Source organism: Pongo pygmaeus, chromosome 8, assembly GCF_028885625.2.
Source record: "Pongo pygmaeus isolate AG05252 chromosome 8, NHGRI_mPonPyg2-v2.0_pri, whole genome shotgun sequence".
Lineage (NCBI taxonomy): Eukaryota > Metazoa > Chordata > Mammalia > Primates > Hominidae > Pongo > Pongo pygmaeus.
Genome location: NC_072381.2, coordinates 168,494 through 193,171, shown reverse-complemented (window position 1 = coordinate 193,171; position 24,678 = coordinate 168,494). Strand labels below are relative to the sequence as shown.

The following is a 24,678-nucleotide window of genomic DNA, read 5'->3' as shown; positions in this document are numbered from 1 at the left end:
ATTTCAAGTGATTATTAATACAGTTAGATTAATATCTACCATGTTTGTCACTATGTTCTAGTGGTTGACTTTGTTATTCTTATTTCTGTCTTCCGCACTTTTTCTACCTTTTGTGGTTTTAGTTGAGCATTCTATGCAATTCAAGTTTCTCTCCTTTCTTATCAATTATACTTCTTGCTTTACTATTTGTAGTGGTTTCCCTAGAGTTTGCAACATACATTACAATTAACCCAAGTCCACTTTCGAATAACATTATACCGCTTCATGGGCAGTGCAAGTACCTTATAGTAACAAAATATTCTGAATTCTTCCCTCTAGTCCCTTGTGCCATTTCACTTATAAACTGTCATTCATTTTACTTACACATAAACTGTCATTCATCTTACTTACACATAAGCACCCACACACACACACACATACAATCAAATACACAGTTACTATTATTGTTTTGAAAAATTATCTGTTAGTAGGAAGAAAAAATTTTTATTTTACATTTCCTTATTCCTTCTTGAATGGTCTTCCTTTCTTCATCTACATCCAGGTTTCTAACTGAAATAATTTGCCTTCTTTCTGAAGAACTTTTTTTTAACATTTATTACAAGGCAAAAAATTCCCTTAATTTTGTCTGAGAACGTCTGTATTTTTACTTTTTATGAAAGATATAGTTTTGCTGGATACAGAATCCTAGGTTGGTGGGGTTTTTTCTTTCAACATTTTATTTCATTCCAACTCATCCTGCTTGCATGGTTTCTGAAGAAAAGTCAGATGTAACTCTTAACTGTGCTCCTCTATAGGTAAAGTGTTTATTCCTCTGGCTTTGAAAGTTTAATTTTCTGACATTTGAATATGGTATGCTTAGGTATAATATTATTGGCACTTAGCCTGCTTGGTGTTTTCTGAACTTCCTTGATCTTTGGTTGGTGTCTGATACTGGTGAAATTGTCAAGCATTTTTGACTCAAATATTGCTTCCGTCCCTTTCGCTCCTTCTTCCCTTCTGGTATTCCCATTATACATATATTACATCTTTCACAGCTTTCCTGTAGTTCTTGAATATTCTGTTGTCGACTGGTTTTTTCCCAGACTTGTCTCTCTTTGCTTTTCAGTTCTGAAGATTTCTAGTTGTCATATCCTCACATTCAGAGATTCTCTCCTTAGTCATGTCCAGTCTACTGATAAGCCCACCAAAGGCTTTTTACGTTTTGTTACAGTGTTTTTGATCTCTCGCACTTCTTGATTCCTTCTTAGAATTTCCATCTCTATGTTTATATCGTCCATTTATTCTTGTTGCCCATGTTTTGGCATTAAAACTCTTAGCATTTTAATCATAGTTTTTAATAACCCCTGGTCTGATTATTCCAACATTCCTGCCATATCTGACTCTAGTTCTGATGCTTGTTCAGTTTCTTCACACTGTTGTTTTTTGCTTTTTAGTAGGCCTTGTAATTTTTTGCTGAAAGGTCAACGTGATGTACTGGGTAAAAGGAACCTTGCTAAATAGGACTTTAATAACATAGTGTAAGGTGTGGGAAAGGGAAGTCTTCTTAGTCCTATGATTAGATTCAGTCTTTAGGCAGCCTGTGCCACTGGACTGTAAACTTCACCAGGGCTGCACAGTTTCCCCCCTTATGTGGGACAGGATGACTGGAGGGGGTTGAAGTTGTATATTTCCCTTTCCCCACGAACAAAGCTACAGTAGGCTGGAGTTAGATATTTCCCTTCCCCCAGGTAGGTTAGGCTTTGGTAATACCATGTCTCCTGAGGGTAGGCTTTGTTAAGAACAGAAAGCTCTTGTATACTTCAAAATGATCCCTTTCCCCCTCCAGCTGCAAGAAGCACAAAGAGATTTTTCTCCAATATTCACTGTGAGGTCAAGCTGCTAGAGGTAAAAACTCAAAACTGTGGCAGCCCTCCCCCATGACTGGGTCCCTCTGAAGTTTCTGACACTCAGAGTTGTCCATACTGGGCATCTAGCGATTCATCAGTTACGGTTCAGCCTTTCCTACTCCAGCACTGGTCCCCACAGAGGTTTTTGCTTGTGAGTTTGTGCTCCAGTAAGTTGCTATTCTTTATATCTACCTATCTGTCTCTCCAATTTTTGGTGCAGCAGTATGCCCCATGGTTTCACTTCCCTGACGGATCTAAAAGAGCTTTTTTGTTTATTATTTTTGCTTGTTCAGCTTTTTACTTGTTGTTAGGACAGCACGGTTACTTATGAGCTCCTTACATGCCAGGCTGGAAATCATGGAATTACTTTTTGAATGTGGCATTAAATGAAAATACAGAATGTTTCCCTGAAGAAGCAACCACTGAACTAGTATGATTCACTGAAGGATTTTTCTCTTCTCCAACAAAATGTGATACATTCCTAATCATATGTTAAATTTTCTTTTAAGAGACAGAGTTTTACTATGTTGCCCAGGCTGGACTCCATTCTCCTGGGCTCAAGTAATCCTCCTACCTCAGCCTCCCGAGGGACCACAGGTACACGTACCACCATGCCTGGCATTATATATTAAATTCTTATCAATACTAGCATTAGTTTTTTTTAAGGTGTTTGGTCTTTTATTGGTGCCCCACAATTTTCATTATAACTTGCATGTATAAGCTACATATATACAAGGTATAATTATAATAAATTCCATGTTATCATTGATTCCTATACAATTATTGCATATGTAGTATTGTCTGCCCAGCAGTATTGTCAGTTTTTTAAAGCATCGCATATTTTAAACCTTCTTCATGCCCCTAATAACTTTTACCATAAAGTAGATGCTAAATAAATACTTACTGATTCAATACTCTCCCCAGCCAAACCTGAGATGTTAAAAAATTAGTTGTTGGTTGCCAGGGGGCATCAAGAGTTATTGTTTAATGGGTATAGAGTTTAAGTTTTACAAAATAAAAAGAATCATGGAGATGGATGATGGTGAGAATTGCACATTATAAATGCATTTAAATACACTGAACTGTACTCCTAAAAATGATAAAGATAATAAATTTTATGTTATGTGTACTCTGCCACATTAAAAAAAACTCAAAAAATAGGAGGAGAAATTAATCTAGTCTATAATAATAAATGGTTAACTACCAGGTCATAAGAAAAGTAAAGATCAATAATACTGCCCCAAGAGCCCCCAAGATAATCAATCTGCTGTATGCTTTCCATATGTGGCAGGCATAGAACATGGATAACTGGCAATACAGAGCCCTTAGAATGGATCTCCTGGTAGCTTTTTGTTTGTCTGGATCAAAGTACATTAGATTAAGAATGGGAAATATTGGTATGTAACACATTGATCAAGGTTCCTGATAGTAAAACAGGTCATTATGAACCCTTTATTCACCTTTTAAAAAATGTTTTAATTACTTTTTTAGTTATACTAGTAAAGCAAAAGGATATTTCAGGACTTTTCAATTTGACAAAACAGTTTATAAAACAAAATGGTGGGTGAGAAAATTGTTACCCTTTTTATTTTTTGAAAAGCTTTATTGAGGTATAATTCACATATAATTCACCCATTTGAAGTGTACAATTCAGTGGTTTTTGGAACATTACATTATTTATTTTTAAAACTGTAGCAAAATATATATTAATATAGAATTTGCCATCTTAACCATTTTTGAGTACACAATCTGGCAGCACTAACTACTTTACACTCCCAGTGTTTTGCAACCATCACCATTTCCTATTTCTAAAACATTTTTATCACCCCAAACTACAGACCATTAAATAATACTTCCCCATTCTCCGCTCTTCCAAGTCCCTAGCATTCTCAAATCCACTTTCTGTATCACCTATTTTAGTTTTCTTTTTTGGGTCTTACCTCTGTATTTACAAACCCTACCCTTATGTAATTATCTTCCTACTTAAGTCAATTAATCTCTTTCACATATACCTCCCCAACACACATACACTGTCCTTCCTTTTTTCTTCTCAAGAAAGTCATTCTCCAATTTCTAGTGAAATCAAAATACACTGTTAATTAGGACAATGCACTTCCCCACCACACTGAAATTAGGCGAGGCCACGTGTGGATTTGACAAATGGAATCTGAGTAAAAGAGATTTATACCACTTGCACAATGGATGATTTAAGAAAGTTCACTATGATTTGCTATGCTTTCTTTTTCTTTATACTATGGGTAATGGCAATCCCCAACTGCTGGCTGCTCTGGTCAGCCTACATACTAGAATGAGGACAAATGACAGCAGAGCTCCCAGCTCATCTGTGACGGACATGTATTATGAGCAACAATCACTGTTTTAAACCACTGAGATTTTGAGGTTGCTTGGTATCACAGCATCACCTAACCAACCCTGCCTATCCTAGGAAGTCAAGGAAATTATACATGAGGAAAGACTTAAATAGTGAAAGAGAGCTAGCCATGCAAAGGGGAAGCGCGTGCAAAAGCCATTAGGTGAGAAAGAACTCGGTATGTCTGAAGCAGAAAGGACAGTGGAATGTGGTAAACAGAACTATGAAAAGCAGAGGAGAGCTATACTGAGATTAAATCATACAGAATCTAAAGCTACAGTAAGTAGCTTGGATTGCAATATGACAGCAATACACAGCAATTGAAGGGATTTTAAGCTGGAGTAGGGTGTGAGGGGAACACGGTGTTAAGAAAAAAACATAATCAAAAATAGTTGGCATTCCCTTTCTACAGCCAAATTCCAGATCTCAGGCTCAGGTAAGAAACCAAACAATACCTTTCTGGAGAAATTAAATGTTCCCACAGAAAGACTCTTTAGACATTGACATTTGAAGGTATCTAAAGAAAAAGCCATCTGGCCACCTGACATCCCAACAGTAAATCCAACTCACACAGAATAGGTATAGGTATGTGTTAAGTCCAAGACAACTGTTCACACTAGCTTTCTAGTGTCTCACCCTTAAATGTGAACAGACAGCCACAGATAACCAGGCATTTGAGACTAGCTTCTCAATAAAGAAAGAGGACACATCAGGCAAACGGAAGAGGTAAAGGATGGGGGAGAAGGAGGAATTAAAAACAGAAAATGCAGAAACAGTAAAGATTTTAAAAATATATGTAATTAATATGAAAGAGTTAGAAATAGAATTTTATCTATAAACCATAAATAGGACACTATAAGTAGGAATATTCAGGAAAATTTAAAATATGAGGAGTAACAAATTCAGTTAAAGGGTTAGAAAATAAAGTTGAGGCAATCTCCCAAAAAGTAGAACAAAAAAATAAGGAATGCACAATAGGAGACAAGAAAAATACATGATATAATATCTGAATAATAAAACGGAAGGAAAAAATTATTCAAGAAGAGTTCCTAGCCCTGAAAAATAGCCATTTGCAAATAGAAAGGGCCCATCAACTGTCCAACATATGAATGGAAAGAAGGCCAAAGCACATCAGCTTAGAATATCAAAACACTGAGAGTTGCTTCCCAGGTAGTGGGGGGTGATGGGGAGAGGTCATAAAACAAAATGGAAGCTAGAAAATGATAGATGAAAACCTTCTAAATTCTTTAGAAAAAGTATTTTCAACCTAAATGTCTAATCCCTCTAAATGATCAACTAGTGAAGGCCAACTAAAGACATTTCAGTCATGTAGATATTAAAAAAATTTATGCACCTTTTCTCAGGAAGCTACTAATATGAATAAATAAATCAGGAGAAACAAAAACCTGCAATCTTGCCTTGTCCGGGAAAACAGGACTCAACACAGAAGAAGGGAGGGAACGGGAATTCCCAAACCAAGAGCTTTACACCAGACCTGTAAAAAAAGTCCAGTCACCGTTAGAGCAAAAGCAGGCCAGGCTTAGGAAAGGGGTTCCAGGGAACAAATATGAAACTGAGCAACTGCCTTGGACTCAACACATATATATACCAATAAACATATAAATTTATGCTACAAACAAATTTATTAATGTCCATGCCAAAATCTTAAATAAACTTTGGCAAACAGAATAAAAATAGCATATTTTTTTAATGTATCATTACAGGAACGCAATGATGGTTCAATACTAGGAAATACATTAATATAATAAATGATATCAGAAGAACTAAGAAGAATATGATCACCTCTAGAGATACTGAAAAAGCACTTGACAAAATTCAACATTCATTCATATAAAAAACCCCTCAATAACTAAAAATTGAGGGATACTGCTTTAGTATACAGGCATAACTCATTGTTTTACAAGTTGCTTTATTGTGCTCCACAAGTATTGCTTCTTTAAAAAAAAAAAAAAAAATCTGATGTGGCAACCCTGAGTCAAGCAAGTCTACTGCCCTTTTTCCAACAGTATGTGCCCAGTTCATGTCTCTGGATAACATTTTGTTAAGTGTCATAATATTTCAGACTTTTCCATTATTGTTATTGTGTTATGGTGATCTGTGATCAGTGATCTTTGCTGTTACTAATTATTTTGGGGTACCACAAACCACACCTATGTAAGATAGTGAACTTAATCAATAAATGTTGTGTGTGTTCTGACTGCCCCACCAACTGCTCATTCTCCCAGCTATCTCCCTCTGCTCGGGCCTCCTTGAGACACAACAATAATGAAATCCGGCGCATTAATAGCCCTACAATTGCCTCAAAGCATTCAAGTGAATGAAGAGTCACATCTCTCTCACTTTAAGTCAAAAACTAAAAATGATTAAGCTTAGTGAGGAAGGCATGTCGAAAGCCAAGACAGGCTGAAAGCTGGGCCTCTTAAGCCAAACAGCTATCCCAGCTGCGAATGTAAAGGAAAAGTTCTTGAAGGAAATTAAAAGCACTCTTTCAGTGAACACATGAATAAGAAAGCAAAACAGCCTTATTGCTGCTTTGGAAAATATTTTAGTGGTCTGAATAGAACACCAGACCAGCCACAATATTCCCTTAAGCCAAAACCTAATCCAGAACAAGGACCTAAAACTCTCTTCGGTTCTATGAAGGCTGAGAGAGGCGAGGAAGCTGCAGAAGAAAAGTCTGAAGATTGCAGAGGTAGATTCATGAGGTTATTCATGAGGAAAGAAGCTGTCTCCATGAAAGTACAGGAGGAAACAGCAAGTTATCCAGAAGATTTAGCTAAGATAACTGATTAAGGTGGCTACACTAAACAACAGATTTTCAATGAAGACAAAATAGTCTCATATTGGAAGAAAGGCCATCTAGGACTTTCATAGCTACAGAGGTGATGATGCCTGGGTTCAAATCATCAAAGGACAGGCTGACTCTTAATGCAGCTGGTAACATTAATTTGAAGCCAATGCTCATTTACCATTCTGAAAATCCTAGGGCCCTTAAGAATTATGCTAAATCTACTCTGCCCGTGTTGTGTAGATGGAGCAACAAAACCTAGATGACAGCATGTCTGTTTACAGAATGGTTTACAGAATATTTTAATCTCACTGTTGAGACTTACTGCCCAGAAAAATAGATTCCTTTCAAAATATTACTGCTCACTAGCAATCCACCTGGTTACCCCAGCACTCTAATGGAGATGTACAGGGAGATTAGTGTTATTTTCATGTGGCTAACATGACATCCCTTCTGCAGTCCATTGATCAAGAAGTAATTTCAGCTGGGCGCAGCGGCTCACACCTGTAATCCCAGCACTTTGGGAGGCCGAGGCAGGAGGATCACTTGAGCCCAGGAGTTCAAGGCTGCAGTGAGCCCCATTTGTGCCACTGCACTCCAGCCCAGGTGACAGAGCACGACCCTGTCTCAAAAAAAAAAAAAAAATTAAGTAATTAAGTAATTTCAACTTTCAAGTCTTATTAAAGAATACATTTCCTAAATCTAAAGCTAATATAGTGATTCCTCTGATGGATCCGGGCAAATTAACTCCAGATGTGGTAGAAATGGGAGGAGCCCTAGAATTTGAAGTCGAGCATGAAGATGTAACTGAATTGCTATAATCTCAGGATAAAACTTTAATGAATGAGGAGCTGCTTCTTATGGATAAGCAAAGAAAGTAGTTTCTTGAGATGGAAACTAATCCTGATGACGATGTTGTGAACATTGCTGAAATGACAACACAGGTTTCAGAATATTCCATAAACTTAGTTGATAAAGCAGCAGTAGGGTTGGAGACGAGTGACTTTAATTTTGAAAAGAGGTTCCACTATGGGTAAAATGCTACCAAACAGCATTACAAATGACAGAGAAATCTTTCATGAAAGGAAAAGCCAATCGATGTGGCAAACTTTATTGCTGTCCTTATTTTAAGGAACTGCCACAGATATCCCAACTTCCAGCAGCCACTACCCTAATCAGTCAGCAGCCATCAACATGAAGGCAAGACCCTCCACCAGCAAAAAGACCACAATTCCCTGAAGGCTCAGATGATTAACATTTTTAGCAATAAAGTATTTTTTAATTAAGGTCTGTACATTTGTCTTGTTAAGACATACTGTTGTTGCACACTTAACAGACTATGGTGTAAGTGTAAACATAACTTTTATCCATATTGGGAAGCCAAAAAAATTTGTGCAACTCACTTTGCTGTGATATTCACTTTGTTGTGGCGGTCTGGAACCAAACCCACAATATATCCAAGGTATGCCTGTATACGTATCAGCTTCAAAGCCATCATTTTACTTAATGGAGAAATATTAGAAGATTTTGTGCTAAAATAAGGAAACAATTAAGGATCCTCACTATATCTCTTCTTACTTAATACTGCTTTGGGGGTATTTACCAATACAATTACATAAGAGAAGGCAATCAGAGGAATCAGAACTGGAAAAAAGAGGTAAAACATCTTCTATTTGCAGATGGCACCGATGATATGACTATATATCCAGAAAACTCAAAAGAATGAAAAATACAATAAAAAATGAGAAAATCAAAATCACCAAGTATTAGATGAAAATATAAGTAAATTCCTTTAAAACCAAAGAGTAGAAACAGACAAGCAAACAAACACAAAACCCAAAAATAAGCAAAAGTAAACCCTTTGCACATCCCAAATACACCGTAAACAAAGTAAAAATATAAGTGACAAATTGAATAGGCAAAAGTAAGAAATACTTGCAACTTATAAATTCAGGGCTAATATCCCCAATATATAAAGAACCTCTAAAATTTCAGAATACACTCCAAAATCCAATTTAAAAAAATGAGCAAACTATATGGACAAGCAGAAAACACAAAAAGTAATGCAAAAGGCCCATAAATTTATTGAAAGATGCTTAATTTATCTCATCATTAGCGAAGAGCAATTTTTAGATTACATGTAATATATCATTTCCACATATTAGACTAGCAAAACTCTAAAAGCCTGGCAATGTACTCTGCTCTACAGGCTGCAGGGAAATAGGGATTCTCATACACTACTGGTGGGAACACAAAATGTCACCATCTTTAGAGAGGAGAATATGGCAATAATCACCAAAATTACATATACATTTACTCTTTGACCCACCAATCTCACTGGCAAAAATCACAAAGTGATGTATACATAAAGTCATTTATCATAGCCCTATCTGTAATAGTAAATCAATAAGGAACTGGTTGAATACGGTATGTGGCATCCATACAGTGAAGTACAGTCAGCTATTAGGAAAAAAAAAAAAAAAAAAAAAAAGAGGGATCATGTCAAAATGCAACTAAAGAAAAAATACAGTGGACTTCAACATTAAAAAGTTTTGTGTTTCAAAGAACACCATTAAGTGAAAAGACAACCATATAATGTAAAAAAAACAAAAAAAAAACCAAAAAAAACCCCTGCAAATCATATATCTGATAAAGAAGTTCTATTCGGAATAAAATTATTACAACAACAGAAATACAGATAACCCAATTAAAACATGGATAAAGGATCTGAACAGGTGTTTCTCCAAAAAAGATACACAAATGGCCAGTAAGTAAATAAAAGATGCTTAACATTAGTCATTACAGAAATGCAAATCAAAATCACAATGAGATGCCAGTTCATAACCACTAGGATAGCTTCAATCAAGAAATCATACAATAGGCTGGGTGCGGTGGCTCACGCCTGTAATGCCAGCACTTTAGGAGGCCGAAGAAGGCAGATCACTTGAGCCCAGGAGTTCAAGACCAGCCTGGCCAACATGGTGAAACCCCATCTCTACAAAAAAAAAAACAAAAATTAGCTGGGTATGGTGGCAAACACCTATAGTCCCAGCTACTCAGGAGGCTGAAGTCAGAGGATCACTTGAGCCCAGGAGCAAAGGCTGCAGTGAGCCAAGATCTCACCACTGTACTCCAACCTGGGTGACACAGCGAGACTTTGTCTCAAAAAAAAAAGGAAAAGAAAAAAAGGAATAATAGAACAATAGAAACTGGTGCAATAACAGAAACCGGTGTTTTCATACATTGCTGGTGGTACTGTAAAATGGTACAGCTGCTTTCAAAAACAGTATGGCAGTTCCTCAAAAAGAAAACATTGAGTACCCAAATGACCCAGCAATTCCACTCCTACACATATACACGAAAGAATTGAAAACATACATCCACACAAAAACATGTACATGTACATTCACGCAGTATTACTGATATTAGCCTAAAAGTGGAAAAAACCCAAATGTCCATCAACTGATGAATGGATAAACAAAATGTGTTATATCCAATGGAATATTATTCATACAATGAAATGTTATTTGGCCAGAAAAAGGAATAAGGTACTGACACATGCTACAACATGGATGAACCTTGAAAACATTCTAAGTGAAAGAAGCCGGAAACAAAAGGCCACATATTATATGATTTCATTTATATGAAACGTCCAGAACAGACAAATCCACAGAAAAACTGGTAGGTGCCAGGGGATGGGGTGAGAAGAAAATGGGAAATGACTGCTATTGGATCTGGGGTTTCTTTTTGGGGTATTGAAAATGCTCTGGAATTAGACGGTGGTAATGGCTACAATTCCTTGTAAATACAGTAGAAACCACTGATTTGTATACTTTTTCTAAAAGTCACTGGAGCAAATTTATCTGTCACTTTGTTCAAGTGAGGAGTCAGCAGAGGACTATTTTTATAGCGTCTACTAAAATTATGAACTTACAAAGAATTACAAAGAATTTCCAAACCAGGATTCCTGATTTTTAAACATGTTGCCCCTTCCTTTCCTCGAGACCTCCCCCACCTTCTAGGAAAGTAGCTTATGTGTGCTTTCATTGTCATTACTGTTAATTATTAACTTTTAAAAATAGCTATTATGCCAGGCGCAATGGCTCACGTCTGTCATCCCAGCACTTTGGGAGGCTGAGGCAGGTGGATCACTTGAGGTCAGGAGTTTGAGACCAGCCTGGCCAACATGGTGACACCCCGTCTCTACAAAAAATACAAAAATTAGCCAAGTGCGGTAGCATGCACCTATAATCCAAGCTACTTGGGAGGCTGAGGCAGGAGAATCGCTTGAACCTGGGAGGCAGAGGTTGCAGTGAGCCGAGATTGCACCAGTGCATTCCAGCCTGGGCGACAGAGCAAGACTCTGTCTCCAAAAATAAAAATTAAAAAAGCTATTATGGAAATTTTCAAATATACTAGAGAAAATTATATAAACCTTTTATGCTACAATTTAACATTTTACCATATTTTAAATCTAAACTATTTTCCTGAAATTGCCAAGTCCTAGGCATCAAAAGTTCACTATGGCATGCAGTAATTTATCCATAAAAATAACTGCTTAAGTGTTAATTGTAAAATTCAGTTAAAAAAACAAACTTGACTCTTTCTAATACCCTCTTGTCTGCCATCAGAAATATCAAAGAACGTAAGACAGCCTATACTGCCAGTCCTCAAATACCAGTGAGGAGATCTGTGCCTAGATCATTGAAAATAGGTAAGTAATAGAAAGGTATTTTTTGTTTGTATTTTTAATGTAGCTCTTTTTTTGTTTTTATTAAATAAGTACTCAGAATCATGACCTGGATATGTATGAAAACTCAGACCAAACAACCTGAAATTCTCCACTCCACAAATAAGTTACTTCTCAAGTGAATATAATCCACTAGTTTACTTCCAAATTTATGGTTCTCACATTATCTGAAGGTTAGGGAACTAGTTATTTTGTTTTGTTTTTACTTAAGAAGGGCCTTTAAGCTAAAGTATATAACATCTTTGTGATTAGAACTTTAAAGCATGTAGCATATTTATGCTAAGAAATTAATCACATGAACAGAAGAAAAAGGATCTACCATCCATAAGTTTTAGTTATGTGCTTTGTGTAAGTAAAACACCAAAATACAGTAAGGTTTGATTTATCCTAATTTAAAAATACATTCTATAAATTTTCCAAGTAAGTGATTTCTTTAAGCATCAAAAGTTTTCTTAAGATGTGATTGCAACTGTAACGTTTATTTGAAATGCCCATATCTGCTTAAACAGAGTATAAATAAACATGTTTTCTAACTCCCCAGGGTCATCATATGCAACAATACAGAAAAACCGACTCAGTTGCACAGGGGCTGCTTCTCTCTACAGCAGGTTCTCTCAACCTTGGAGCTATTTGAGGCCAATGGTTCTTGGTTGTGGGGCCATCCTGTGCATCATCAGATGTTCAGCGGCATCCCTGGCCTTTACCCAGTTGATACCTATAGTATCCTCCAAAGCATGCTGATCAAAATTGTCTCCACACAGAGACAAATAGCCCCTGCAGGGTAAAGTCCACCAGCCTTGAAAAATCCCTGCTGTAAATTAAATGGTCAGGCTTTTGCACTCATGTGCTTGAAATTTGTTGTTTTCTATCTCCTCCCTCAAGGTTTGCCACTTGATGGCCCAGTAACTGTATATAGGTTTCTCAAAGGATTCCCTTGTCCTTTTAGAACTGGTTTAAGTCTCTTGTACACCAAAATGTCAATACATCACCATGATGACAGCCAGTCTCCCAAAGAGCACCTCTTTGATTATGGTAAAAGAGGGTGGAAGTTCCCCTCTGAATAAAGGCATGAGTTTTTAAATTATAAATATTATGGCTAATAGTTAATCTTTTTAGATTTTTGGTCTTTTTTAAATCTTGGCCAAAACCAAAAGTGCAAAAATCATACCATGTCTCAATTTGCTTTTTAAAAAATTACTAGTGAAGCCAAACAACATTTCAAGCAAAACCTTTTTTGTGTGTTTGTAGCTCTTCTTTAGAAAAGTACCACTTGTGTTCCCACTGTATTGTTTGCTATTTTCTTAATGATTCTTCAAAATTCCTTTTTTTGTTTCTCATTGTTGTTGCTGTTTTGGTAGAGATGGGGTCTCACTATATTGCCCAGGCTGGTCTCAAACTCCTGGCTTCAAGAGATCCTCCTGCTTTGGTCTCCCAAAGTGCTGGGATTACAGGTGTGGGCTACCATACCCAGCCAAAAATTCTTTATATACCATAAGAATATTATCCTTTGGGTTACCATCTATGTTGCCAATACATTTCCAGTTCCCTTCTTTGTTAACAACAGGGTTTTTCATTTTTAAATTGTATGTAGTCAAATTTGTCCATCTTTTCCTTCAAGATTTTTGCGTACACTTTTCTCAACCTAAAATTTTAAAGCTACATACCAAAAAAGTACCTTTTTCAGCATAAAAATCTCAATTTCTTTTTAACCATATGAGATGCTTTCTGAAAATAAATAAATAAATAAATACAATAAAAAGCCAAAGCCAAAAGCCAAACACTGATTCTTCTTTTAAAGTCATATACACCAAGAGCATATTATATACTAAGCCACTACTGCCTAGGTTGGAAAGAGAGATAAAATTACATGGAAAAAAAGATGTCCAATTAATAGAATACAAAATACGGTCATATCACCCTGAACACGCCTGATCTCATCTGATCTTGGAAGCTAAGCAGGATTGGGCCTGGTGAGTACTTGGATGGGAGAGAAAATAAGAGAAATGTTCTTATATTTCATTTGTAGCCATGAAATTCAGTACAAAATTGATTTTTTAATAAAATGAGATATTAAAAGATGTGAAAATCTTTTTATCTTTATATCTATTAAAATCTTTACATCTATTAAAAGATATAAAAATCCTGATATAGAAAAGCTGTAGCTATTTTATCTACATCGATTCTCATTATTTGCAGGTTATTTGCAAATGTTCCTACTTGCTAAAATTATTTGTAATCCCAAAATCAATCCTCACGGTGTTCTGACATCATATGACCACAGACACGCATGGAGCAGCTGAAAATTGAGTCATTCAGCATGCACACTCCCAGCTGGGGCCCCTGTGACCACGCTCTGCCTTCTTGTTTCAATTCTCATACTGTAATAACAGGCATCCATCTCGACATCTATGACGCCAGGTTTTTCGCTTTTTTGTGCTTTTTGTTGTGATTTTGCTGTTTATGGTGGCCCCCAAGTGTAAAGCTGAAGTGCTAGTGTTCCTAAGTGCAAGAAGGCTGTGATGTGCCTTACAGAGACACTATAACACCATACATGTGTATGTATTACATGAGCTTTTGTTCAGGTATGAATTATAGTGCTACTGGCCTTGAGTTCAATGTCAATGATTCAACAATATGATACATCCAGAAAAATGAAAAGAAAATGTGCTAATCTGTGTATGAGGCCATTCCCAAAAGTGCTACGTAACATCTATAGCATGTGGTGAAGTTATAGAAAAGTGGCTAACTTTGTGGATTCATGGGATGACGATCAATTAAACAGTAAGTGTGGTGAACAGCAATGTTGTGAAGCTGAAAGCCAAAGAAATTCATGGTCTCTTTACACAGGGTCAGGAAAACGTTAAACCCTTCTTGGCTAGTGCTGGCTGTCTCATGTTCAAAAGGTGATATGGCATGAAACCGTTAAATTTGAAGGCAAGGCAGCTTCTGTAGATCAGGAGGCTGCAAAAGAAATTTTTTAATATTTGCTAAAGGTTACACAGGGAATGGGTTATGTGGAAGAAACTGGCTTGTTTTACAACAACACTGGCAAATGAACCCATCTAATGCAAATGGCACTTTGGTTTATAAAAATGTTGTGACCAGAGGCTCACAGGAACCAAACTCTATTTCCCCTAGGACAACAGGTCAGCATTCATCAATTCAGTGCATAACTATGGTGAATAATGAGACTCAACTATAATAAAGTATGTAATCTTTGCTTTTTAAATGCTTTGAATCGCCATTTCTATAACATACAATAAACATTCTGTAGATGTTACTGATATAAATAGAATGTATGCCAATAAAAGAGGTAGATTTAAAAAAGAAAAGGAAACTCTTTGTGATATTTCTAGTTTGAGACAGCCAACTTTGAGTAATTACCAGCATGGCAGATCAGGGATTACCGTGATCCTGTCATCTGCTATAACATTTCCTAACAAGTTAATTACAACAACATAATCACTGTCTACTAGGAACTTAAAAATTGAAGAAACAGGATATGTTAACATTTTTATTAATATTCATTTTAATTGGTTATTCACTTATTATATAGGAATCACACTAGTCTGTGCTAAATTTAACCAGAATGTTTCATTTCTCAAATTTTTTGAGAGATTTGTCATAATTTGTAGGTTGTATAACAGTAAACTTCATATCTGATAAAAATAGCAAATAACAATTCTGTACTTCAAAACTGGTGGAATGTGAATTACCTAGAGAACATATCAGTACCTCAGTACCATGGCTAAAGGTATTCAAGGGCAGAGACACAACAGGAAATTTCAATCTGTTCCAATACAAACAGCTTACACCAAAAGTTATACATCTTGCTTAATAAAGGAATGAATTTATTTCTGCCTTCATTTCGTTATGTACCCAGTAGCAGGTTGTTCAGTTTCCACGTAGCTAAGCGGTTTTGAGTGAGTTCTTAATCCTGAGCTCTAGTTTGACTGCACTGTGGTCTGAGAGACAGTTTGTTATAATTTCTGTTCTTTTACATTTGCTGAGGAGTGCTTTACTTCCAACTATGTGGTCAGTTTTGGAATAAGTGCAACGTGGTGTTGAGAAGAATGCATATTCTGTTGATTTGGGGTGAAGAGTTCTGTAGATGTCTATTGGGTCCGCTTGGTGCAGAGCTGAGTTCAATTCCTGGATATCCTTGTTAACTTTCTGTCTCGTTGATATGTCTAATGTTGACAGTGGGGTGTTAAAGTCTCCCATTATTATTGTGTGGGAGTCTAAGCCTTTTTGTAGGTCTCTAAGGACTTGCTTTACGAATCTGGGTGCTCCTGTATTGGGTGCATATATACTTAGGATAGTTAGCTCTTCTTGTTGAATTGATCCCTTTACCAATATGTAATGGCTTTGTCTCTTTTGATTTTTGTTGGTTTAAAGTCTGTTTTATCAGAGACTAGGATTGCAACCCTTGCGTTTTTTTGTTTTCCATTTGCTTGGTAGATATTCCTCCATCCCTTTATTTTGAGCCTATATGTGTCTCTGCATGTGAGATGGGTCTCCTGAATATAGCACACTGATGGGTCTTGATTCTTTATCCAATTTGCCAGTCTGTGTCTTTTAATTGGAGCATTTAGCCCATTTACATTTAAAGTTAATATTGTTAATTTTGTGAATGTGATCCTGTCATTATGATGTTAGCTGGTTGTTTTCCTCATTAGTTGATGCAGTTTCTTCCTAGCATCGATGGTCTTTACAATTTGGCATGTTTTTGCAATGACTGGTACCAGCTGTTCCTTTCCATGTTTAGTGCTTCCTTCAGGAGCTCTTGTAGGGCAGGCCTGGTGGTGACAAAATCTCTCAGCATTTGCTTGTCTGTAAAGGATTTTATTTCTTCTTCACTTATGAAGCTTAGTTTGGCTGGATATGAAATTCTGGGTTGAAAATTCTTTTCTTTATGAATGTTGAATATTGGCCCCCACTCTCTTCTGGCTTGATAGAGTTTCTGCTGAGAGATCAGCTGTTAGTCTGGTGGGCTTCCCTTTGTGGGTAACCTGACCTTTCTCTCTGGCTGCCCTTAACATTTTTTCCTTCATTTCAACTTTGGTGAATCTGACCATTATGTGTCTTGGAGTTGCTCTTCTCGAGGAGTATCTTTGTGGCATTCTCTGTATTTCCTGAATTTGAATGTTGGCCTGCCTTGCCAGGTTGGGGAAGCTCTCCTGGATAATATCCTGCAGAGTGTTTTCCAACTTGGTTCCATTCTCCCCATCACTTTCAGGTACACCAATCAGACGTAGATTTGGTCTTTTCACATAGTCCCATATTTCTTGGAGGCTTTGTTCACTTTTACTCTCTTTTCTCTAAACTTCTCTTCTTGCTTCATTTCATTCATTTGATCTTCCATCACTGATACCCTTTCTTCCAGTTGATCGAATTGGCTACTGAAGCTTGTGCATTCGTCACGTAGTTCTCATGCCATGGTTTTCAGCTCCATCAGGTCATTTAAGGACTTCTCTACACTGGTTATTCTAGTTAGCCATCCGTCTAATCTTTTTTCAAGGTTTTTAGCTTCTTTGTGATGGGTTCGAACTTCCTCCTTTAGCTTGGAGAAGTTTGATCATCTAAAGCCTTCTCTCAACTCGTCAAAGTCATTCCCATTCAGCTTTGTTCTGTCGCTGGTGAGGACTGCGTTCCTTTGGAGGGGGAGAGGTGCTCTGATTTTTAGAATTTTCAGCTTTTCTGCTCTGTTTTTTCCCCATCTTTGTGGTTTTATCTACCTTTGGTCTTTGATGATGGTGACGTACAGATGGGGTTTTGGTGTGGATGTCCTTTCTGTTTATTAGTTTTCCTTCTAACAGTCAGGACCTTCAGCTGCAGGTCTGTTGGAGTTTGCTGGAGGCCCACTCCAGATCCTGTTTGCCTGGGTATCAGCAGCGGAAGCTGCAGAACAGCAAATGTTGCTGCCTGATCGTTCCTCTGGAAGCTTTGTCTCAGAGGGGTACCCAGCCGTGTGAGGTGTCAGTCTGCCCCTACTGGGGGTGCCTCCCAGTTTGGCTACTCGGGAGTTAGGGACCCACTTGAGGAGGCAGTCTGTCCATTCTCAGATCTCAAACTCTGTGCTGGGAGAACCACTACTCTCTTCAAAGCTGTCAGACAGGGACATTTAAGTGTGCAGACGTTTCTGCTGCCTTTTGTTCGGCTATGCCCTGCCCCCAGAGGTGGTCTACAGAGGCCGGCAGGCCTCCTTGAGCTGCAGTGGGTTCCACCCAGTTTGAGCCTCCAGGCCACTTTGTTTACCTACTCAAGCCTCAGCAATGGCAATCAACAAAATTGATAGGCCGCTAGCAAGACTAATAAAGAAGAAAAAAAAGAATCAAATAGACGCAATTAAAAATGATAAAGGGGATATCACCACTGATCACAAAGAAATACAAACTACCATCAGAGAATACTATAAACACTTCTATGCAAATAGACTAGAAAATCTAGAAGAAATGGATAAATTCCTGGACACATACACCCTCCCAAGACTAAACCAGGAAGAAGCTGAATCCCTGAATAGACCAATAACAGGCTCTGAAATTGAGGCAATAATTAATAGCCTACCAACCAAAAAAAGTCCAGGACAAGACGGATTCACAGCCGAATTCTACCAGAGGTACAAGGAGGAGCTGGTACCATTCCTTCTGAAACTATTCTAATCAATAGAAAAAGAGGGAATCATTTTATGAAGGCAGCATCATCCTGATACCAAAGCCTGGCAGAGACACAACAAAAAAAGAGAATTTTAGACCAATATCCCTGATGAACATCGATGCAAAAATCCTCAATAAAATACTGGCAAACCGAATCCAGCAGCACATCAAAAAGCTTATCCACCATGATCAAGTGGGCTTCAACCCTGGGATGCAAGGTTGGTTCAACATACACAAATCAATAAACGTAATCCAGCGTATAAACAGAACCAAAGACAAAAACCACTCTATCTGAGGAGCAGGGTTCCATTAAAAAGGAAGAGAAAGAAGTGTAGAAATAATGTACTTCATTAGACTCTGTTTCAGCCTTTCTTCTCCACTCCCACAACAGAATAATTGCCCTTCTCCTAAGTGATACAATGTCTATTTAAAGTGTGAGACTGGCTAAAGTATAAAATTAGTGCCCATTTATACTAAAACATACCCACAATTTAATATGCAAATATTATTAACAGTACATGTATTAAGTATTTACTATTGTGTTGTTCTTTCAAAAGTAAACTATATTTAAAAAATAATAATACATTTTGGGATGCCAAGGTGGGTGGATCACAAGGTCAGGAGATCAAGACCATCCTGGCTAACATGGTGAAACCCCGACTCTACTAAAAATACAAAAAATTAGCCAGGCATGGTGACGGGTGCCTGTAGTCCCAGCTACTTGGGAGGCTGACGCAGGAGAATGGCGTGAACCCGGGAGGCGGAGCTTGCAGTGAGCCAAGATCGTGCCACTGCACTCCAGCCTGGGCGACAGAGCGAGACTGGTCTGAAAAAAAAAAAATAAATAAAATAATAATAATAATAATAACCACCTCAGTGTTCTGCCTCACAGCAATTCCCAGGCCACAGTGCAGGGATGCAGATCCAAAGGGAGTGTGTGATCTCACTGAGCTGAGGAGAATGAGATCAGAGACTGGAGTGGACAAGTTTTGGTTCAGCCTTTCTTTTTAGAAAATGTGTATTTTTCAAACTCAGTTAATTTCTATGAGTCAGACTCAGATCCTCTTCCCTTCCTATTATTTACAATGTTTAGGGTAAACATCTAACATTTTCTACTCTATTCTTCAAGTTCAAATTTCATAAAACTATTCTCTTTAAAATGCAATTCTAACACAGCAGCAATTAATATAATTCTTGAATGTTATCTGGTAATTTAAAACTGACAAAATTATGTATATTTAAGAAAATTTGACTTAGCACACTTTAAAAACACAGCCGTTGTATGTTATCACCTGAGGTCTAACCCGGAAGACAGTAAGGACACTGACACCAGTGGAAAATCAATGGTGGACAAGGCTGTGCTGTACCGTGAGAAGAGCAAACGAAGAGCCCTGATGAGGCCCTGGTGAGCACCCCGTCAACAGTCAGCACCAAGCCCAGGGAGGCTTACCTGGTCACTCCCTAAAACTCCACCTGCCATGCATCTTGGCTTTTGTGGAATCAGTGAAGAATTATGAACACTATGTTAAAGAGAAAATAAACCTGTGGAAATTATCAGGCACTGCCTAGGTACTGGGATACCTGTGAAGCCTCAAAATGCTAGTGTGAGTAATAAAATTACTAAGGAGTGAATGCAAATATTGGACGGTAGGGGTTGGAGCCACAGTGAGTCTTACACCTCAAGGACTTCTTCCCAGAGCAAAGGAAGTTAAGACATACTCTTCTGACACTCAGTTTAAAGACTCTAATCTACTCCTGCAGATGGCCAAACCTGTAGAACCACCTGTAGATGGAAATAATACCCCCAGCCTGGAGGAATACCAATAATCACCTGAAATCCAGATAAACACCAGGGATAAAGAGGAGGCTAGCCAGAGACCTAGGCAGAGCCTGAAAAACTTTCTCAGGTGGTCTCACTATTGACTGAAGACATAACCCCAGGATGGTTGATCTGACTGCCCCAGGGAAAGACATTCAAGTTTTTCTGATGCCTATCAGGATTAGGAGACATCCTGGAGAGCTGACTACAGGACAGGCAGAACACTTTTGTATTGCTGCTTTTCAAATTACCAGAACGCCCAGACATTCAAACTGGATGGCAGCCCATATCCTGACTATAACGTATCTCAAGATCTGATGTGCATTTACCTGTGATTATAGTTATATCTGTGACCATCAGGGAATATCAGCCGATGATACCTTCGATATCCATCTTCCCTGGCAATACAGTAGCATGTTTGAGGAATCCGAAAAGATTTAAAGGCTTTCATCTAGGATGCATTTACTTTTCAGGTTATTTTAATTATCCTCTTTCTAAGGGAACTTCATGGATCTGATTCTTGAAAGAATTTCTGAGGCTTGGAGCTAAAAATCCTAGGGTATGACATTTTATATAAGCTATTCCAAAAAAAAAAATTAAAAAGGCACATATACCTCTGCCCACTTCAAAAAATAAAAATTTGAAACTTGAAAAGCTAGAATAAAACTGTTTACTTTTAAAAATTAGAGCTCAATAGGAGGAACATACCTCAAAATATGAAAAGCCATCTATGACAAACCCAGAGCCAACATCATACTGAACGGGGAAAAGTTGAAAGCATTACCCCTAAGAACTGGAACAAGACAAGGATACCTACTTTCAACACTTCTATTCAACACAGTACTGGAAGTCCTAGTCAGAGTAATCTGACAAGAAAAAGAAATAAAGGGCATCCAAATTGGACAAGAGAAAGTCAGACTATCTGTTTGCCAATGATATGCTCATATACCTAGAAAACCCTGAAGACTCTTCCAGAAGAATCCTAGATTTGATAAATGAATTCAGTGAAGTCTCATGCTACAGAATCAATGTACACAAATTGGTAGTGCTGCTATATACCAACAACGACCAAGCTGAGTGTATTAGTCCGTTCTCACACTGCTAAGAAAGACATACCTGAGACTGGGTAATATATAAAGAAAAAGAGGTTTAATGAACTCACAGTTCCACATGGCTGGGGAGACCTCACAATCATGGTGGAAGCCAAAGGAGGAGCAAAGGCATGTCTTACATACTGGCAGGCAGGAGAACCTGTGCAGGTGAACTGCCCTTTATAAAGCCATCAGATCGTGCGAGACTTATTCACTATGATGAGAACAGCATGGGAAAAACCCGCCACCATGATTCAATTACCTCCCACTGGCTCCCTCCCACAACACGTGGGGATTATGGGAGCTACAATTCAAGATGAGATTTGCAGAGGGGACATGGCCAAACCATATCACTAAGAAATCAAATCAAGAACTCAATCCCTTTTATGATAGCTGCAAAAACAAAACAACACAACAAAACCCTAGGAGTATATTAACAGAGGAGGTGGAAGATTGCTACAAGGAGAACTACAAAACACTACTGAAAGAAATCACAGATGATACAAACAAATGGAAATACATCCCATGTTCATGGATTGGAAAAATCAATATCATGAAAACAACCATGCTGCTCAAAACACTCTATAGATTCAATGCAATTCCTATCAAAATACGAACATCGTTTTAATAGAAATATAGAAGAATCCTAAAATTCTTATGGAACCAAAAAATGGCTCAAATAGCCAAAGCAATCCTATGCAAAAGAACTAATCTGGAGGCATCACATTACCTGACTTTATACTACAAGGCTATAGTAAGCGAAACAGCATGGTACTGATATAAAAGTAGACACACAGAATGGAAAAGAATAGAGAACCTAGAAATAAGGCCAAATACTTACAACCAACTGATCCTTGACAAAGCATACAGAAACAAAATCGGGGAAAGGACACATTATCTAATAAATGGTACTCAGAAAACTGGATAGCCACATGTAGAAGAATGAAACTGGATCCCTATCTCCCACCTTATACAAAAATCAACTCAAGATGGATTAAATACTTAAAATATAAAACCAAAAACAATAAAAATTCTAGAAGAAACCATAGGAAAAACTCTTCTGGACAATGGTCTAGACAAAGAATTTATGACTAAGACCCCAAAAGCAAATGCCACAAAAACAAAAATAAGACCTAATTAAACTAAAAAGCTTCTGCACAGCAAAGAAAATAATCATCAGAGTAAACAACCCACAAAATGGGAGAAAATATTTGGAAACTATGCATCTGACAAAGGACTGGTATCCAGAATCTACAAGGAACTCAAATCAGCAAGAAAAAAAATCCCATCAAAAAGTGGACAAATGACATGAATAGACACTTCTCAAAGAAAGATATACAAATAACCAACAAACATGTAAGAAAATGCTAAATATGACTAATCATCAGGGAAATGCAAATTAAAACCACAGTGAGATACCACCTTACCCCCACCAGAATGGTGACTATCAGAAAGTGAAAAACCAATAGGTGTTGGCATGGATGTGGAGAAAAGGGAATGCTTATGAGAATGTATAGGAATGTAAATCAGTACAACCTCTACGGAAAACAGCACGGACATTCCTTCAAGTACTAAAAGTAAATCTACCATTTGATCCAGCAATCCCACTGCTGGGCATCTACCCACAGGAAAAGGAGTCATTACATCAAAAAGACACCTGCGTGCATGTTTATTGTGGCACAATTCACAATTGCAAAGATACGGAACCAACCTAAGTGCCCATCAACCAATAAATGGAAAAAGAAAAAGTGATATATATATATATATATATATGGAATACTCTCAGCCATAAAAGAAAATAAATAAAATAATGTCTTTTGCAGAAACTTGAATGAAGCTAGAGGCCATTATTCTAAATGAAATAACTCAGGAATGGAAAACCAAATACTGCATGTTCTCACTTGTAAGTGAGAACTAAGCTATGGGTACACAAAGGCATACACAGTAGTATCATGAACACTGGAGACTCAGAATGGGGAAGAGTGGAAGAGGAGTAAGAGATTTTAAAAATCTCTTTAATATTTAATATTTTAAAAATATTGGGTACATTGTAAACTACTCAGGTGATGGGTGCACTAAAATCTCAGACTTCACCACTATGCAATTTATCCATGTAACCAAAAACCACTTGTACCCAAAGCTAATGAGATATGTATGCATATATATTATATACACATTTTATATGTAGAAATAAAAAATTAGAGCCCAGACCCAACCCCTGAGATTCTGATTTAATGTTTTTGTTTAAAAAAAAAAAAAAAAAAGGTATTCAGATGCCCAGCCAGCCATAACTAAGAACCAGTATAATAAATTACTCCTGGTTCCTAATGTGAGTTGTGTAACCCTGTCATCTAAAATTCTAAACAGTTTATTTAAAAAAATAGGCCAGGCGAGGTGGCTCACATCTGTAATCTCAACACTTTGGGAGGCCGAGATGGGCAGAACACTTGAGCCTAGGTGTTCGAGATGATCCTGAGCAACATGGCAAAACTCTTCCCCTCTGCCAAAAAAATACAAAAATTAGCCAGGTGTGGTGGCATGCACCTATAGACCCAGCTACTCGAGAAGTTGAGGCAGGAGGATCGCCTGACCCCAGGAAACCAAGGCTGCAGTGAGCAGTTATGGTGCTACTGCACTCCAGCCTGGGCAACAGAGCAAGATTCTGTCTTAAAAAACAAAATTAAATTAAAATAAATAAACGAGGTACAAATACTACTGCAATGATAGTAAATTTTTCCTCAGCATGAGTGGAGAGAAAGTCTAACTTTAAATTGGACTGCTGGCTGTTCAGCTTTTAATTCACTTGAAAATAACTAAGACTAAAATTATTTTTATTTGAATAGTCCTTAAAATATTAAAAAAACAAACTTTCAAATGATTCAAATGGCAGTTTTTTTAATTGAGGCAGGGTCTTGCTCTGTTGCCCAGGCTATAGTGCAGTGGCATGATCTCCACTCACTGCAACCTCTGCCTCCTGGGCTCAAGTGGTCCGCCCGCCTCGGCCTCCCAAAGTGTTGTGATTACAGGCATGAGCCACCTGACCCTGCCTCAAATGGCAGTTTCTTACCTGAAACAATCCAACATGAATATTGATCACAAGTGAAAGGCTTCGTAAAGTTATACCTGTAAAACATATATGTGTAGACTGGTAAAATAAGTATTGTGAAATAAAAGATCTCTGGTACTTTGATATTAAATTTGATATTTCTAAACATACAAGCAAATGCCAAATTATAAGTACAGTAGAAAAAAACACTGTAGACTTATATCCTCTATAATTTAAAAAGACAACATCT

At 37.5% G+C, this 24,678-nt stretch overlaps 1 protein-coding gene across 22 annotated transcripts in view; it reads right to left on the bottom strand.

Annotated features, from left to right (window-relative positions):
- Nucleotides 1-24,678, bottom strand: part of ZMYND11 (zinc finger MYND-type containing 11) — a 114,938-nt gene that overhangs the window by 81,318 nt on the left and 8,942 nt on the right. For 5 of the 22 annotated variants that reach the window (XM_063669487.1, XM_063669483.1, XM_063669479.1 and 2 more), the window contains exon 2: nucleotides 24,450-24,505. The exons of the other annotated variants lie outside the window; for them this stretch is intronic. The gene's annotated coding sequence lies outside the window, so the exon portion shown is untranslated. The remainder of the gene's footprint in view (nucleotides 1-24,449; nucleotides 24,506-24,678) is intronic. 22 annotated transcript variants of the gene reach the window in all.